We start from the raw sequence: 15924 nt of genomic DNA, 5'->3' as shown, positions 1-15924 counted from the left end.
GCTGCCCTTCTTGTCACGAATCTCCATGTCAAATTCTTGAAGCAACAGAATCCATCTAATCAAGCGGGGCTTGGCATCTTTCTTTGACATCAAGTATTTAATGGCAGAGTGATCAGTGTAGACAATCACCTTGTTACCAATCAGATATGGTCTGAATTTATCGCAAGCAAACACAATAGCTAGCAACTCTTTTTCTGTAGTGGCATAATTCAGCTGAGCATCATTTAGAGTCTGACTAGCATAGTAAATAGACCTGAATACCTTGTCAATCGGCTGTCCCAGAACTGCCCCCACTGCGTAATCACTGGCATCACACATCAACTCAAAAGGCAATTCCCATCTCGGAGCTATCACAATTGGAGCAGAAATAAGCTTTTCTTTCAAGAAATTGAACGCCCTCAAACATTCGTCATTAAAATCAAAGACAACTCCATTCATAAGCAGATTCAAAAGAGGCTTAGACACCTTTGAGAAATCCTTGATGAATCTTCGATAGAACCCAGCGTGACCAAGAAAACTTCTAACTCCTTTTACTGAAACTGGTGGAGGCAGCCTTTCAATGGTAGAAATTTTTGCTCTATCTACCTAAATTCCCTCACTTGAAATTTTATGGCCAAGAACGATCCCCTCTTTTACCATAAAATGGCATTTCTCCCAATTCAACACCAGATTAGCCATCTCACAACGACGCAGCACGTTCTTCAAATTACCCAAACAGAGGTCGAATGATGAGCCAAAAACAGAGAAGTCATCCATGAAAATCTCAATACACCGGTCTACCATGTCTGAAAATATGGCCATCATGCACCGTTGAAATGTTGCAGGGGCATTGCATAGTCCAAATGGCATTCTCCTGAAAGCAAATGTGCCATAAGGACATGTGAAGGTTGTTTTCTCTTGATCCTCTGGTGCAATAGCGATCTAATGATACCCAGAATACCCATCCAAGAAACAGTAGTAGCTGTGGCCTGCCAATCTGTCAAGCATCTGATCAAGAAAAGGCAAAGGAAAATGATCCTTCCTTGTTGCCTTATTGAGCTTGCGGTAGTCTATACAAATCCGCCACCCCGTTACAGTCCTTGTTGGAATGAGTTCATTGTTCTCATTTTTCACCACAGTCATTCCACCCTTCTTAGGTACCACTTGCACAGGACTCACCCATGCACTATCAGAAATTGGGTAGATCACCCCAACATCCAACCATTTAAGAATCTGGTCCAATACTACATCCTTCATGGCTGGATTGAGTCTTCTCTGGGCCTCTATGGTTGGCTTGCTATTCTCCTCCAATAAGATTTTATGCATCACTGTCGCTGGGCTTATTCCTCTAATATCTGCCAAGGTCCACCCAATGGCCAATTTATGCTCCCTTAAAACCCTCAACAGTTTCTCCAATTCTACCTTTGACAGGTCAGCTGACACAATGACCGGTAAGGTTTCATTCTCTCCCAAATAAGCATATTGCAAGTGATCTGGGAGAACCTTTAATTCCAACGGTGGTGGCTGCTGAATGGAGGTTAGCGGTTTTTCAGTCGCATCCGCTAATTCTTGGAACTTTTTCCAATATGGTAAGAAAGAATTGATCCAGTTAACACATTCTCTGATCTCAGCGTCCTCATCATCATCGCCTTCATCACCCAATAATACTGCCTCTAAGGCATCACTGCTCATCCTTCTCTTGGAGACTGCCTTTTCTATTACATCCACACTAAAGCAACTGTCGCTAGCCACCGGATACTTCATAGAATTGAAGACATTAAAGACCACCTCATCTCCTTGAACTCTAAGCTTAAGCTCTCCTTTTTGAACATCAATAAGAGCTTGGCCTGTGGCTAGAAATGGCCTACCAAGAATAATAGGGACATCTGTGTCCTCCTCCATGTCCAGAACAATAAAGTCCGCGGGAAATATGAACTTATCCACTTTCACAAGAACATCCTCAATAATACCACGTGGATGTGTTAACGATCGGTCTGCGAGCTGTAAAGTGACAGTTGTTGGTTTTGCCTCCCCCAAACCAAGTCTTTTAAACACAGATAAGGGCATCAGATTGATACTTGCCCCTAGATCACATAAGGCGTGCTTGTATTCAAACTTGCCAATGGTGCAAGGTATGGTGAAACTCCCCGGATCTCTCAGCTTTTGGGGTAACTTCCTTTGTAAAATAGCGCTACACTCTTCAGTGAGTGCTACAGTCTCATAGTCCTCCATTCTCCTTTTCTTTGACAGAATCTCCTTCATGAACTTAACATAACTGGGCATCTGCTCCAAGGCCTCCGCAAAAGGAATGTTTATGTGCAGCTTTTTAAACACCTCAAGAAACTTAGAAAACTGTTTATCAAGGGTAGTCTTTCTAAGCCTCTGAGGGTATGGAACTCTAACTGGCTGCTCAATGACAATTGGGGGACTCTGTTCTGACTTCTGTTGGTCTTCAGTAACCCTTTCTGAATCAGACTGTGCACCCATCTCTTTTTTCTGAACTACTGCCTGTGGAGGTCTAGGCTGCTCTGTTTGCTTCCCACTCCTCAGAGTAATTGCCTGAACTTGCTCCTTGGGGTTGACTTCAGTATTACTAGGCAAGTTTCCCTGAGGTCTGTTATTGAGCATATTGGCCAACTGCCCAACCTGTGTCTCAAGGTTTCGAATGGAAGATCTTGTCTCAGTCATAAATTGAGTCTGAGTGTTAGTAAGAGTCAACAGGGCAGCTTGCAGTTCATTAGGTCTCTCAGGTTGAGGCATTGATTGTGGAGGCCTAGGCTGCATTGATGACGAAGCTTGATTCATAGGTGGCTGAGGCATGTTATTCTGAAATTGTCCATGAAACTGAGGTTGTTGGCCTTGATTATTCTTCCACGAAAAATTTGGATGATTTTGCCACCCTAGATTGTAGTTGTTGGAGAATGGGTTATTGAGTGGCCTCTGAAAATTTCCCACCGCTTGAACTTGGGCATGATCCATTGGGGTGTTATTATTACAGATAGGGCACTGATCGAAAGAATGAGCACCACCACACATTTCACACCTCACTGCCATCTGAACCGCATTAGCAGACACACTACTCTGTTGCAACTGCTTGGTCAAAGAGGCTACTTGCGCTGTTAAAGCAGTAATCGCATCTAGCTCATGCACCCCAGCTACCTTTCTAACTCCTGATGATCTTTCCTCTGACCACTGATGGTTGTTTGTAGCCATGTCCTCCAGCAGCTCATAAGCACCAGCTGCACTCTTGCTCATAAAAGTACCACCTGCTGCAGCATCTATAATAGTTCTGGTTGTTGGACATAGACCATTGTAGAAATTCTGTACTAGCATCCATTGTTCAATGCCATGATGAGGACATCTTCTCAGGAGTTCCTTAAACCGTTCCCAAGCTTCATACAGTGACTCCCCTTCATTCTGGCAAAAGTTATTTATCTCTCCCCTCAGTTTAGCAGCCTTTGACGGAGGGAAGAATTTGGATAAAAATTTCTGAGCCAGATCTTGCCAAGTGACAATGGAGTTTGGCTGTAGAGAATTCAGCCAACTTTTAGCTCTGTCCCTTAGAGAAAATGGGAAGAGCCTAAGCTTGATTGCGTCATCACTCACCCCATTATATTTGAAGGTTCCACACAACTCTAGGAAGTTGGACAAATGGGTGTGAGGATCTTCAGAGGGCAACCCATTGAATTGCACAGAGGACTGCACCATTTGTAAAATAGCAGGCTTGATTTCGAAGTTGTTGGCCTCTACAGCTGGTGGGCGTATACTATTTTGTACTCCCGTCAGAGTGGGTAGCACATAATCTCTCAGACTCCTCTCAGCGTTGGTCTGAGCCTGAACCCCTTGGACAACTCCTGGATTTAGACCATTCCTGCCATCCCCATCATTCTGTGCCATCTTCACAGAATTCTGGGTCTCTCTCTTATTCTTTCTGATTTGATTGCAAGACTTTTCGATCTCGGGATTCAGAGGAACAAGTGTGGCTTTTCCTTTTCTGCCACGCATATACCAAAATTCACCTGAGATAGACAAATTAAGCAACTAAACAGATTAGAAACGAGAGAAACTAAAATCAAATTAGAATAAAAATTAATTAGACTGATATTGATAATTTTCAGTCCCTGGCAACGGCGCCAAAAACTTGTTGCGAAATTTAAAGCTATGCAAGTGCACACAGTCGCAAACTTGTAATAAAATGGTAAAACCAAGTATCGTCCTCAAGGACTGATTTATCAATTACCAATCAATTAATCCTTTAATTCTATTTGATTAAACAATTATCAGAGAGTTTAAACTAAGAAAAATACTAACGACGCGCAATGAAGAATTAAACAAATTAACAAAGAGAATACAATTAGGACAATTATGATCCTCTATTTTTCCACCCTGTTATTTCCTAATGCAAGCATCTATATCCCCTTCTCCCTATTCAAGAATAAGTTGCAACAATAATTCATAATCTGGTCAAGACTTATGAAATTCAATCTAAATGACAACCTCCTATATTTCTATGGTAAATTGAATCATGTAGAGGGCAGTAGCCACGCAACTCAGAAAATAAGCAAATAACCTAGATACTTTCGTTCTAAATTAAATTTGCATCCAAACAATCAAAGCATATCAAATTTCACTTTTCAGATTTCAATTTGATTCATAAAATAGCAATTAGAGGTGATCAATCAATAATCGCACAATTAACATAGATTGCAAGGAATTGAAAGAGATGAAGAAGAATATCAACTTTGCATTAAACCATAACAAGGGTTTCCAAAAGATTCACATAAAAGCCCTAAAAGAAAATTTAGCCTATGATCTTCATTCTAGCAATAAGATAATTCAATTACAAACATGAAAATTGACAGAAAAAGATGTTGAAAACTCAGGGACGAATCCTCCAATATGGTGTTCTTACTCCAGCCGTCGTCGTCTCTTTTTTTAGCCTCTCTCAGTCGCCTATATGACTCCCAAAAACCCTACTGAAAATTTCCTCTCGAAAAGACTGAATTGCCCATAAAATATAACCAATTATGCCAGAAATCGCGACCCCAGCGCTATAACGCTAACATTATAGCGCTGTAGCGCTAAACTCAGAAACAAAACGGGGAAAAACTAGGCACCAGCGCTGTAGCGCTCTTTTGGTAGCGCTATAGCGCTAAAGTCAGTAACTATCTTCCTGAAAACTGTTTCCCAGCGCTGTAGCGCTGATGTTTTAGCGCTGTAGCGCTTAAGTCAGTGCTGAAGCTCTTCAAAAATTCTTCCTAGCGCTACGGCGCTCCCAAGGTAGCGCTGTAGCGCTACTTACAGAAACACCCAAAAGTCACAAATCCGTCTCGATTTCATTCCATTTTCGCTCCTTTTCAATATTTGCAACACTTAACATCAATTACCCTGAAACAAGAACAAACGAGCATAAATCCGAAATAAAACAATCCTAACTAAAGAAAAATAACCTAAAAACTAGAACCATAAACGAGCCTAAAACTCGTTTATCAATTACCCTCTTCTATATTGCACCCCATCCATCATGACATACTAGGCAGCTTGTCTCACCATCTTGTTTGCCTCATTGCGATGTTTGGTAAAATTCCTTGTTCGAGGTATGTGATGATGGGTGTCATCCAAGTGTTAGATATTGTAATGGGCATTGCTTCCTAATCTGTGATGCTTTGTTTTTCCAAGTATTCGACTGGTACTATATTCAAAGTGTCAACATCTTTTTCACTGGGCAGTTTTGCCAAGGCGTCTGCGTTGGCATTATGCTTTCTTGGTACCAACTTGATTGTGTACTCTTTAAACTACGCTAGCATGTCCTTGGATTTATTCAAGTAGGACACCATGCACAAACCTCTGGCCTGATACTCCCCCACAATTTGGTAGAGCACCAGCTGAGAATCACTATTTATTTTGACTGACCAGGCATGAACATCTCTGACCAGTCGTAATCACGCTTGGAGGGCTTCATATTCTGCTTCATTATTGGAAGCATTGAATCCAAACCTTAATGCGCAGTCGATTCAATGTTTCTCGGGTGTGATCAATATATGGCCTACTCATAAATGATATTCATTCGAGGATCCATCCACAAAAATTTGCCAGGTAGGAAATGTTTTTCTCTGCCCAGCTACATTTTTTGCTGGTCAGGAATATCAGGAATTTTTGTGCATTCAACAATGAATTCTGCAAAAGCTTGTCCTTTAATGGTTGACTTGAGTTGATATTTTATTTCGAATTGGCCTAATTAAACATCCCATTTAAGTAACCAACTAGAGGTTTCCAGCTTAACTAAAACTAGTCATAAGGGCTGGTCAATAAGCACTTTAATGGGATGTGTTTGGAAGTATGGCTGTAATTTGCGAGATGTGAGCACTAAATAGTATGCCAACTTCTCGATCAATGGGTATCTTAATTCTGCTCCTGTCAACCACTTGCTAATATAGTAGACCAGGTGTTGTACTTTACTTTCTTCTCGTATTAGAGCAGCGTTGATAGCATGCTCTGTGACTGCTAAGTAAATTAAGAGGTCCTCTCCATCTATGGGTTTTGAGAGAACTAGAGGTTAGGCCAAATGTTTCTTTATGGCTTGGAAATCTTACTCTCATTCATCCATCCATTCAAATTTATTGCTTCCTCTTAGTAAATTAAAAAATGGGACACACTTGTCCGTTGATTTGGAAATAAACCTACTTTGAGCACCAATCTGCCTAGTCAAACTCTGCCCATCTTTAGTTCTAGTTGGGGACTTCATTTATATGAGTGCCTTAATCTTCTCAGGATTGGACTCTATCCTACGTGAGTTAACAATAAACCCAAGAAATTTTCCAGAACTTACTCCAAACGAGCATACAAGGGCATTCAACTTCATGCAATACTTTCTAATTATTGCAAAGCACTCCCCTAGATCTCGTACATGCCTCCAACTTATTTCAACTTAACCAGCATGTCATCGACATATACCTCCATATTATGGCCGATTAAGTCACGGAACATGCCATTCACTAAACGCTAGTAGGTGGCACCTGCATTCTTGAAGTTGAATGGCATAACCTTATAATAATATAATCCTATATCTGTCTAGAAGCTGGTATGCTCCTCGTCGGGAAGGTGCATACTTATTTGATTATACCTAGAGTAAGCATCCATAAAGGACAAAATTTCATGACCAGAAGTTGCATCAACCAACTGGTATATCCTGGGCAGAGGAAAACAGTCCTTGGGACATGCTTTATTCAGATCGGTGAAGTCCACGCAGGTCCTCCACTTTCCACTGGACTTGGGTACTAACATTGGGTTAGAAATCCAGGCTGGGTAGTAAGCCTCCCTGATGAACCCGTTTCCTTCAGGCACTCGATTTCTTCCTTTAAAGCTTTTGCTCGCTCCTTGTCAAGCAACCTTCTCTTTAGTTGCAGTCCTGGGTAGTTTTCATCCATGTTGAGCACGCGGCTGATCATAGTTGGTGAGATACCCACCATATCCTTGTGGGACCAGGCGAAGACTTCTTAATTTCTTCGCAAAAATTCTACCAACTGTTATGTCACTTCTACCTTTAGATTCTTTCCAAGTTTGACCAATCTGGTTGGGTCATTCTCATCTATTGGGACCTCTTCTAAATCTTCCACAAGTCCCACTCCACTATCCAAATCCCCAAAGCAAAGATCAAAGTCCATTCCCTCGCTTTGGGCAACACCGTATTTGGTGACTTCATCCCTGGATGGGGTCTGCTGCTCAGTAACACCAGGAATCATTTCCTGGTCGGTAACTTTAAAACTCCTCCGTGGTCGGTAAAATCTGCAATACCTCCCTGGTCTAGTATTTCTGAAATGTTTGCCTAGTCGGAACATTTCTGAGATACCTGCCTAGTCGGTCAAATTTTCATTACCTCCCTGGCCAGTAAAGTTAACAACGTCGTATTGGTCGACGTCCATCTCGTCTATTACTTCTTCTTTCTTTCAACACAAAATCATGTTATTCTCATTGACTCCTCTCCATGCCTTAACCACTAAAGCATTATAACACTCCCTAGCTTCTCTCTGCGTGTAGAGCCATGAGTAATGGTCGAACAATCACCATATTGTATGCAGATGAGAAATATACTATTAAAAATTATGTCATGATTGTCTCGTGCCTACGAGCATCTCCTGCTGTGACCGCTAACTTGATTATTTTGGCCAGTGACAAAACTTCTCCAGTGAACCCGTAAATAACTTGAGAGCATGGCTTCAAGTCATTGACATACAACTTCATCTCTTCGAAAGGTGACTTGTAGATAATATCCACCGAGTTTCCCATATCAAACAGGTACCTCTTCACCTTCATGTTTACAATTTGGATTGTAATGATGAGTGGGTCATTGTGAGGATACCTGACGTGTCTAGCATCATCCTCTATGAAAGTGAGAAACTCACTCTCGTATCGAGGATTCTTTGGAGGTCACTCCTCAAAAGTCATGACATCTGATGTTGCAGCCAACTCATGTCGAAGTTTATGGGCATATCTCTTCCTTGCTTTGTTACTATCCTCAGCCAAGTGTGGACCTCCACATATAGTGTGTCTAAGGTAAGGTCCATAGGCTCAGGTTGTAACGGTGGAGATCATTATCATTTGAACCCAGGATTGTTGTTGCTTCCTCCTCCTTGGGGTTTCTCTCCTCGGTACTTTTTCAACTTGCTCGACCGAAGAAGAAAATCTTTCTCATCTTTGAGGTGATTGCATTCATTCGTGTCGTGACCATAATCTTCATGGAAACGAAAAAACTTACTCATTCCTTTCCTGATGGGTGGAGGTTTCCAGTAAGGAACCTCCTGATGACTGGTGAGGTAAATTTTTGCCCGGCTAGCTGAGAGAGCTGTGTAATTTTTTAATCGAGGTTAATACTTGGTTGGCTCGTCGTTTGGTCCTGACTTAGCCTTTTTCTCTTCATGGCGATCAGACTCATTTTTCCCACATTTGTTTCCACCATTCTGGCCATTTCCACCAGCTTTGGGAGGATCAGTTGATCCGCCCGTATTGTTTATGCCTTTATCCACTTTCTCTATTGCATCATCCAAATTCATATACTTGTCTGCTCGGTCAAGAAATTGTTGAAGTGTTGAATTGATGAATTCTATCCCACAAGGGGCATCGGTACTTAATTCCAAAGGATATGGCAACCATCTTCCCCTCATCTCCTATAGAGTTGCTCTGTTAGTCTCTTTCATGAATCTATGTATATAATTATTTAGAGATTAATCCTTTCCTTGTTTGATATTTGCTAAGTGGTTGGCATAAACTGGTAGGGTCATGGAAGCACTGAATTATTGAAAAAACTCGTTCCCAAATGTTTCACATGAGGTAATGGAATTTGGTTTAAAATTCTAAAACTATTCGTGGGCAGTATCTGATAGCGTAGTCGAGAAGACTTTGCACTGATAATCATCACTCATGCCGAGCAGTTCCATCTGATCCTTGAATTTTCCAACATGTCTGATCGGATCTACTTTTTTTGTATACACTGGTAGCACCGATGCTTTATATTTTGTTGGCAGTTGGGCTGCTCTGATCTGAGCACAAAAGGGACTACCACTCATGTGATCTACTTCTTCTAGCCCGGACGATCGTTTAGATAATCCTTGCTCTACAACTGCTAGTGCATCAAGCTGGCTTGGATGGCTGGGGCAACTGATGAGGTTCTAGTATTTTGACCTCCTGGTTGGGCATTTCTGTCTGGGGCACTGCCATTAAGTATTTCTACTTGATCGCTAGGGCTAACAAGATCTTCCCCTTCTACCTAGACGGTCTTCCTCTTATTGCAAATGACATCTGTCAAATCTTTCCTGGCGGCATGCCCTCCTAGCTGGTCAAACACTGTACTTTTCGATTTTTCCTTCTCAGACGGTTCATTATGCGGGTTCAGCTCTTTTCCACTATGCTACTAGCTGGGATTTAGCAGCAACTTTTTAGAATGGCCTGGGAAGTTTTTTCATCCTTCTCGTTGGTCATTGCCCTCTTTTTATTTTTATCGGTAGGTTTGATGACTATCACCCTCATCTCGACCATGTCCATCTCTGTAGTTGGGAGTTTTCTTATCTCGAGGAGCTTCGGTTTGGTTGTTCCCGGGCGGGGTTTGCTTACTACCCGACCGGCGACTCTCTGATCTGGAAGTCTTCGACCGGTGACTTCTGGAAGGGGTCCTGGAGTTCTCTCTTTATGTTGATGTAATTCTAGAGAGGACTCCATCATCTGTCTCACCAGTCTGATTGCTTCGACTCCGGTCAGTTCCTCGAGAGTTCGTCCTCCCAGCAGGGGATTTCTAACTAGCATTGTCATTTCATGCTCCCTGGGGAGTTGCTCGTTCTGCGCCCTGGGCATTGGCTTAGGCCAATTGGATAGCTACTTCTAGAGCAAGTGTGGCTTCATAATGTCATTGGTCAGCCTCCTCCTGCATCATCTGATCTCTTCACTTCTAGCATCCATGTCTCATTTTTGTTGCTCGAACTCAGCCTTCTACATGGCTATTTCTTCAGCAAAAGACTCCTACTGGGCATTGAATTACATCATCTCCTCTTGGAAAATCCCCATGTATTCTTGGAGTTGCTCGACCTTTGGGTTATATCCTCGAGAGTGACCCTGGGCTCAGTGTCAGGGTTCTCATATGTAGGACCTTCTAGTCAAAGAGTTTCTTTTGCAGTTGACGTACTGGGCGTCCTGGGCGCCTTATAGGTAGGATGGTAGTGTGTTTTTTCTATTCAGGCTCTCAATGAAAGCACCAAAAATGTTGACCACAGTTTTGGCCAATGGCGAGTAGACGCAAAAACGACGTTAAATATAATAACCTTGAATAGAAAATAAACGACACAAACGATTGTATAGTGGTTCAACCCTGTTGACGCAGTTCTTCGCCAACAGGTAATTAAGAAAATAAGAGAAAGGGATTAGTGCTAAATGATGAACCGAAATAGATGAATGATCTTAAAATGAACTGATGACACGAATATGTTTTTAGGTGGTTCAAAGGTTAAAATCCTTCTACTCCACCAACCAATATTATTAGTATATGTCTGGTATTCCTTACAGGTTATTTCGTTACACAATTCAATCCAACCCTTTGCAACTCCCAGGGTCTCCATATTTATAGGAGAGGGCACCTGGGAGTTGGTAAGGGGGGTCATCCCGTGACCTTCTTACCCATCATGTCACTTCTATGACATTCATGATTAATTCCTAAAACTTGACAAATGAAGTGTGGTCTAATTAATAGGTAAGGGGGATAATGGGCCGCACGGCCCAACCCAGTCGTGGGTGCCTGAACACGAACGTTCATGCTGCGTGTCCGAGAATTCAGGAATATATCAGACACGTGATGTCTGATATATGCATGTTTACATTGCGTGGTTGACTTTATAAAGGGTCACAGCTTCCAACTCCAGCTCGTGCCTCGAGCTCGATACCTTCTTGACCCGCGGTCTTCATATTTCTGATTTGGCCCTTAAATAATCTTGATAAACCTTTGGCTACCTCAAGCTAAAGAGTTAGGACCTGACAACAGCAGCTCCGGCCATGTGGTGTCCACGTGGCTGATATAATTATGCCATATCTCAGCTCGCTAATAGCCCGTGGAAAATTAGGGCGTACATTTACCCCCCAAGCCTCTGCTCGTGGCATATGACATCATCTGGGGCCACAGTGGGGGCTTTTAGGCTTCTCCATACTCCACCCATTACGCAGGCGCTGAATACGTGGAGCATCGTGGTTGGTGACGGTACGTCTTCTGAGAACCGCATTAAAGGGCCTAGCCTATACTTGGCCGTCGTTTCGCCTTTCGAGTAGAGAGCCTCAGATCCCACATTAGGGCAATCCAACGGCCCTCCTCACATGGCCTTTCACGTATATAAAAGGGGTGGCCACCTTACGCATGGGCCACCCGTTTATTTGAAAATTTTCTAAATTTCCCATCTTCTTCTCTCTTCTCATCCTCAAAAAAAAAAAACCCTCTTTTTCTCTCGGTCACCGTTTCCAGCACTCCAAAAGTTCAGGTGTAAGGGCTCCTTTGAGGCTTTAGTACCAGCTATTCCGATGAGGCCCCAACCTAGACGACCCCTTCATCCCCTCCACAACAAAACACTCCGTAAGTTTTCTGACTGTGCATGCTTTGAATTTCTTCGTCACTGTAGCCTAGGTAAATAGTTCCTGTAGCTGCATGCAACATTCTGTTGGTTTTTTGTGGGTATGAAGGGTGTAGGTTTTTATTTTAGGGCATCGATTGTAGAAGAAAACCATTTAGGAGCATGGCTCATAGGGTACATTTTCTGGGGAAATCTTCTAGGTATGATTTTTGGTATGCTTGTTTAAAATATCCAGCCTTCTAGGTGCAAAACCGGGTAGCTTAGGGGACACGCTTCACAGGCGGTTTTTCACTTCTTGCCTACTGAAACTTTCCTTCAAAGGAAAACTTTTATCCTGACCCTCCTGACACACGAATTCCGAGTAATTGGGGATTCGTTGGGAGCACAGGCGCGTGTTCATAGAACCGCGTGGTCTCACTCTCCACAGGCTGAGATTACCTCAGCCCGTGCAAAGGAAACACTTATCTTCAGATTCTTTCTTATGTTTAGGTCGCCCCTTCTAAAATTTCTTCTTTTGTTCGCTAGGTGACCAGATGGGACCCAAGAAGAACGCCCCTAAGAAGACCGCAGGCAACTGGGGGAGCTGTTCTGGCAAGACCCCCTTGGCTTCGTCTAGGCTCTTCTTAAGGCTCGCCTTTAACGTCTTATTGACAGCCTCGACCTGGCCATTAGCCTGGAGATAGGCCACAGAGGAGAAGCTTTTCACAATGCCGTACCTTTCACAAAATTTGGTGAAGAGGTCGCTGTCGAACTGAGTCCCATTGTCAGACACTATTTTCTTTGGTAGCCCGAACCGGTAGATAATGCTCATGACCACAAAGTCGAGGACTTTCCTCGAAGTGATTGTTGCCAAAGGTTCTGCCTTAGCCCACTTTGTGAAGTAGTCGATAGCCACCACAGCGTAGCGGACCCCGCCCTTTCCAGTAGGGAGGGCGCCAACCAGGTCGATTCCCCAGACTGCAAAGGGCCACAGGGACAAGATCATCTTCAGCTCAACTGGAGGAGCTCGGGCAACTGTGGCGAATCACTGGCACTTGTCACATTTCTTGACGTACGAGATCGATTCCTTTGATAGAGTGGGCCAGTAATACCCTTGCCTTAAGACTTTTAGGGCCAAGCTTTGCCCCCCAGTGTGATCCCCGCAAAAACCCTCGTGCACTTCTTGCAAGATGGCCTTTGCCTCGCCTGGCAGAACACATCGTAAGATGGGTAAGGAATGCCCACGTCGGTACAGCACCCCATCTACTATCATATACCTTGGAGCCTGGTACAGTACCTGTCGTGCGTCATTACATCCCTGGGGTAACTTTCCTTCGATGAGATACTCGAGGAGGGGGGTCATCAAGGTCGGTCTGGCGTCGATCATCTCGAACTCAGCCCCGACCTCTTCTATGATTGGTTTCTCCAAGAACTCTATCAGTACTAACCCCAAAGCCTCCGTCTCCCCGGAGGTAGCGAGCTTGGCGAGGGCGTCTGCGTTAGTGTTCTGCTCTCGAGGTATCTGCTCGATTGAGCCTCGCTCTAATGCGGACAGTTCGACTTTTACCTTGGCTAGGTAAGCAACCATCTTGGCTCCCCGTGCTTGATATTCACTTAGCACCTGGTTTACCACGAGCTGGGAATCGCTGAAGCACTGAACAGAGCTGGCCTTCAGCTCCTGGGCCACCCTTAGCCCTGCCAGTAAAGCTTTGTATTCGGCCTCGTTGTTGGAGGCCTTGAATCCTAATCTCAGCGCCGAGTGGAATCTATTGCCTTCTGGGGATATCAAAATGATTCCAGCCCCGGAGCCGTTCTCATTAGCCGATCCATCCATGAAGATATTCCATGATGCCTGGGTCGAGGTGACCTGGGGTGACCCTTCCACAGGATCCCCCCTGAATCCTGTGCACTCTGCCACAAAATCGACCAGGGCCTGAATTTTTCTAGCAGATCGTGGGGTGTACAAAATCTTGAACTGACTGAGCTTGATAGCCCATTTCAATAGGCATCCCGATGCTTCAGGTTTTTGCAAAACCTGCCTTAAAGGTTGATCGGTCATGACGTGTATTGAGTGGGACTGGAAATACGGCATGAGCTTTCGGGAGGCCGTGATAAGACAGAACACCAATTTTTCCATCAACAGGTATCGGGATTTGACTCTGAGAAGTCTCTTGCTGATGTAGTAGACCGGTTTCTGAACCTGGTCTTCTTCACGGACCAATACGGCACTAGCTGCATCTTCTGTGATAGCTAGGTAAAGGAAAAGAGGCTCTCTTGCCTTTGGTTTGGACAATACGGGAGGCTCGGCCAGATGTGCCTTTAGGTCGAGGAACGCACGTTCGCACTCCTCTGTCCATTCAAACTTCTTATTCCCCCGGAGCAGGTTGTAGAATGGCAGGCACTTGTTGGTGGATTTTGAAATAAACCGGTTAAGGGCTGCCACCCTTCCTGTCAGGCCTTGAACGTCCTTACGCAACCTAGGTGATGGAAGCTCGAGAAATGACCTGATCTTATCGGGGTTTTCCTCGATTCCTCTAGTGTTGATAATGAAACCCAGGAATTTTCTAGATGCGACCCCGAAAGTGCACTTCTGCGGGTTCAGCCTCATGTCGTACTCCCTTAGTATCTTGAAGCATTCCTCCAAGTCAGAAACATGGTTATCGGCAGTCTTTGACTTGACCAGCATGTCATCAACGTACACTTCCATGTTCTTCCCGATCTGGTTGGCAAACATTCTATTCACCAATCTCTGGTATGTAGCACTGGCGTTCTTCAGTCCGAACGGCATGACCTTGTAACAATAGACGTTAGTTGGGGTCATGAAGCTGGTGTGCTCCTGGTTCATTGGATTCATGGAAATCTGATTGTAGCCTGAGTACGCGTCCATAAAGGACATGAGCTCGTGCCCCGCGGTGGCGTCCACCAATTGGTCGATCCTTGGCAAGGGAAAACAATCTTTGGGGCAGGCTTTATTCAGATCAGAGAAGTCGATGCAGGTTCACCATTTCCCGTTGGGCTTCGGGACCAGCACAGGATTGGCGACCCAGACCGGAAACTTGGCTACACGGATAAAGCCACATTTCTTGAGCCGGGCTACTTCTTCTTCTAGGGCCTCAGCCCGAGTTGTTCCCAGGGGCCTTTGTTTCTGGGACTTTGCAGGAGCACTCTTATCCAAATGTAGGGTGTCCATGATGACATTTGTACTGATTCCCACCATGTCCTCGTGTGACCATGCGAACACATCCAGGTTCTCCTGCAGAAATCTAATCAGTTCCGCCTTCCTTTTGCCACAGAGGTTTTTCTCGAGCTTAAACATCCGTGAGGGATTTTGTGGATCGATATTTACTTCCTCAAGCTCTTCAATAGCTTGGAGCTCAGACTTATCCTCGCCTATTCGGGGGTCAATATCCTCATTTAGGACGATACTCCCCCCTTCGGCCCTCTGAGGTTTTTCCATCTTAGGATTAGGCAAAGGTTCCTGAGATTCCTCTTCTCCCCTTTGGATGGCCATTGTTAACTGCCAGGGTTTCAATTTTCCCTTCATGGAAATGCTGTAGCATTCCCTAGCAGTAAGCTCATCGCCACGGACCATGCATATCCTTATGGAAGAAGGGAATTTCAGCGTGAGGTGGCGGACAGAGGTGATGGCTTCAAAAGCTATAAGTGTAGGTCGACCCAAAATGGCATTGTATGCGGCGGGACAGTCGATGACCACGAACTCAAGGAGTTTTGAGACTGTCCGAGGTCCCTCTCCTAAGGTGATCACCAGCTCGATCATCCTTATAGCCGCTGATCCTTCTCCCGAGAAACCATAAAGCATCATGGAGGTCGCCTTCATCTTGGCGACAGCCAAACCCATCTTCTCTAG

At 44.2% G+C, this 15924-nt stretch overlaps 1 non-coding gene across 1 annotated transcript; it reads left to right on the top strand.

The window, feature by feature from the left end:
- Nucleotides 1-3322: 3322 nt before the first annotated feature.
- Nucleotides 3323-3429, top strand: LOC133787328 (small nucleolar RNA R71). The gene has a single exon (XR_009872356.1). It is a non-coding gene; the product is annotated as a small nucleolar RNA R71 (small nucleolar RNA).
- The last annotated feature ends 12495 nt before the right edge of the window (nucleotides 3430-15924 follow it).

This window comes from Humulus lupulus, chromosome 6, assembly GCF_963169125.1.
Source record: "Humulus lupulus chromosome 6, drHumLupu1.1, whole genome shotgun sequence".
Lineage (NCBI taxonomy): Eukaryota > Viridiplantae > Streptophyta > Magnoliopsida > Rosales > Cannabaceae > Humulus > Humulus lupulus.
This window is presented reverse-complemented; position numbering and strand designations above follow the sequence as displayed.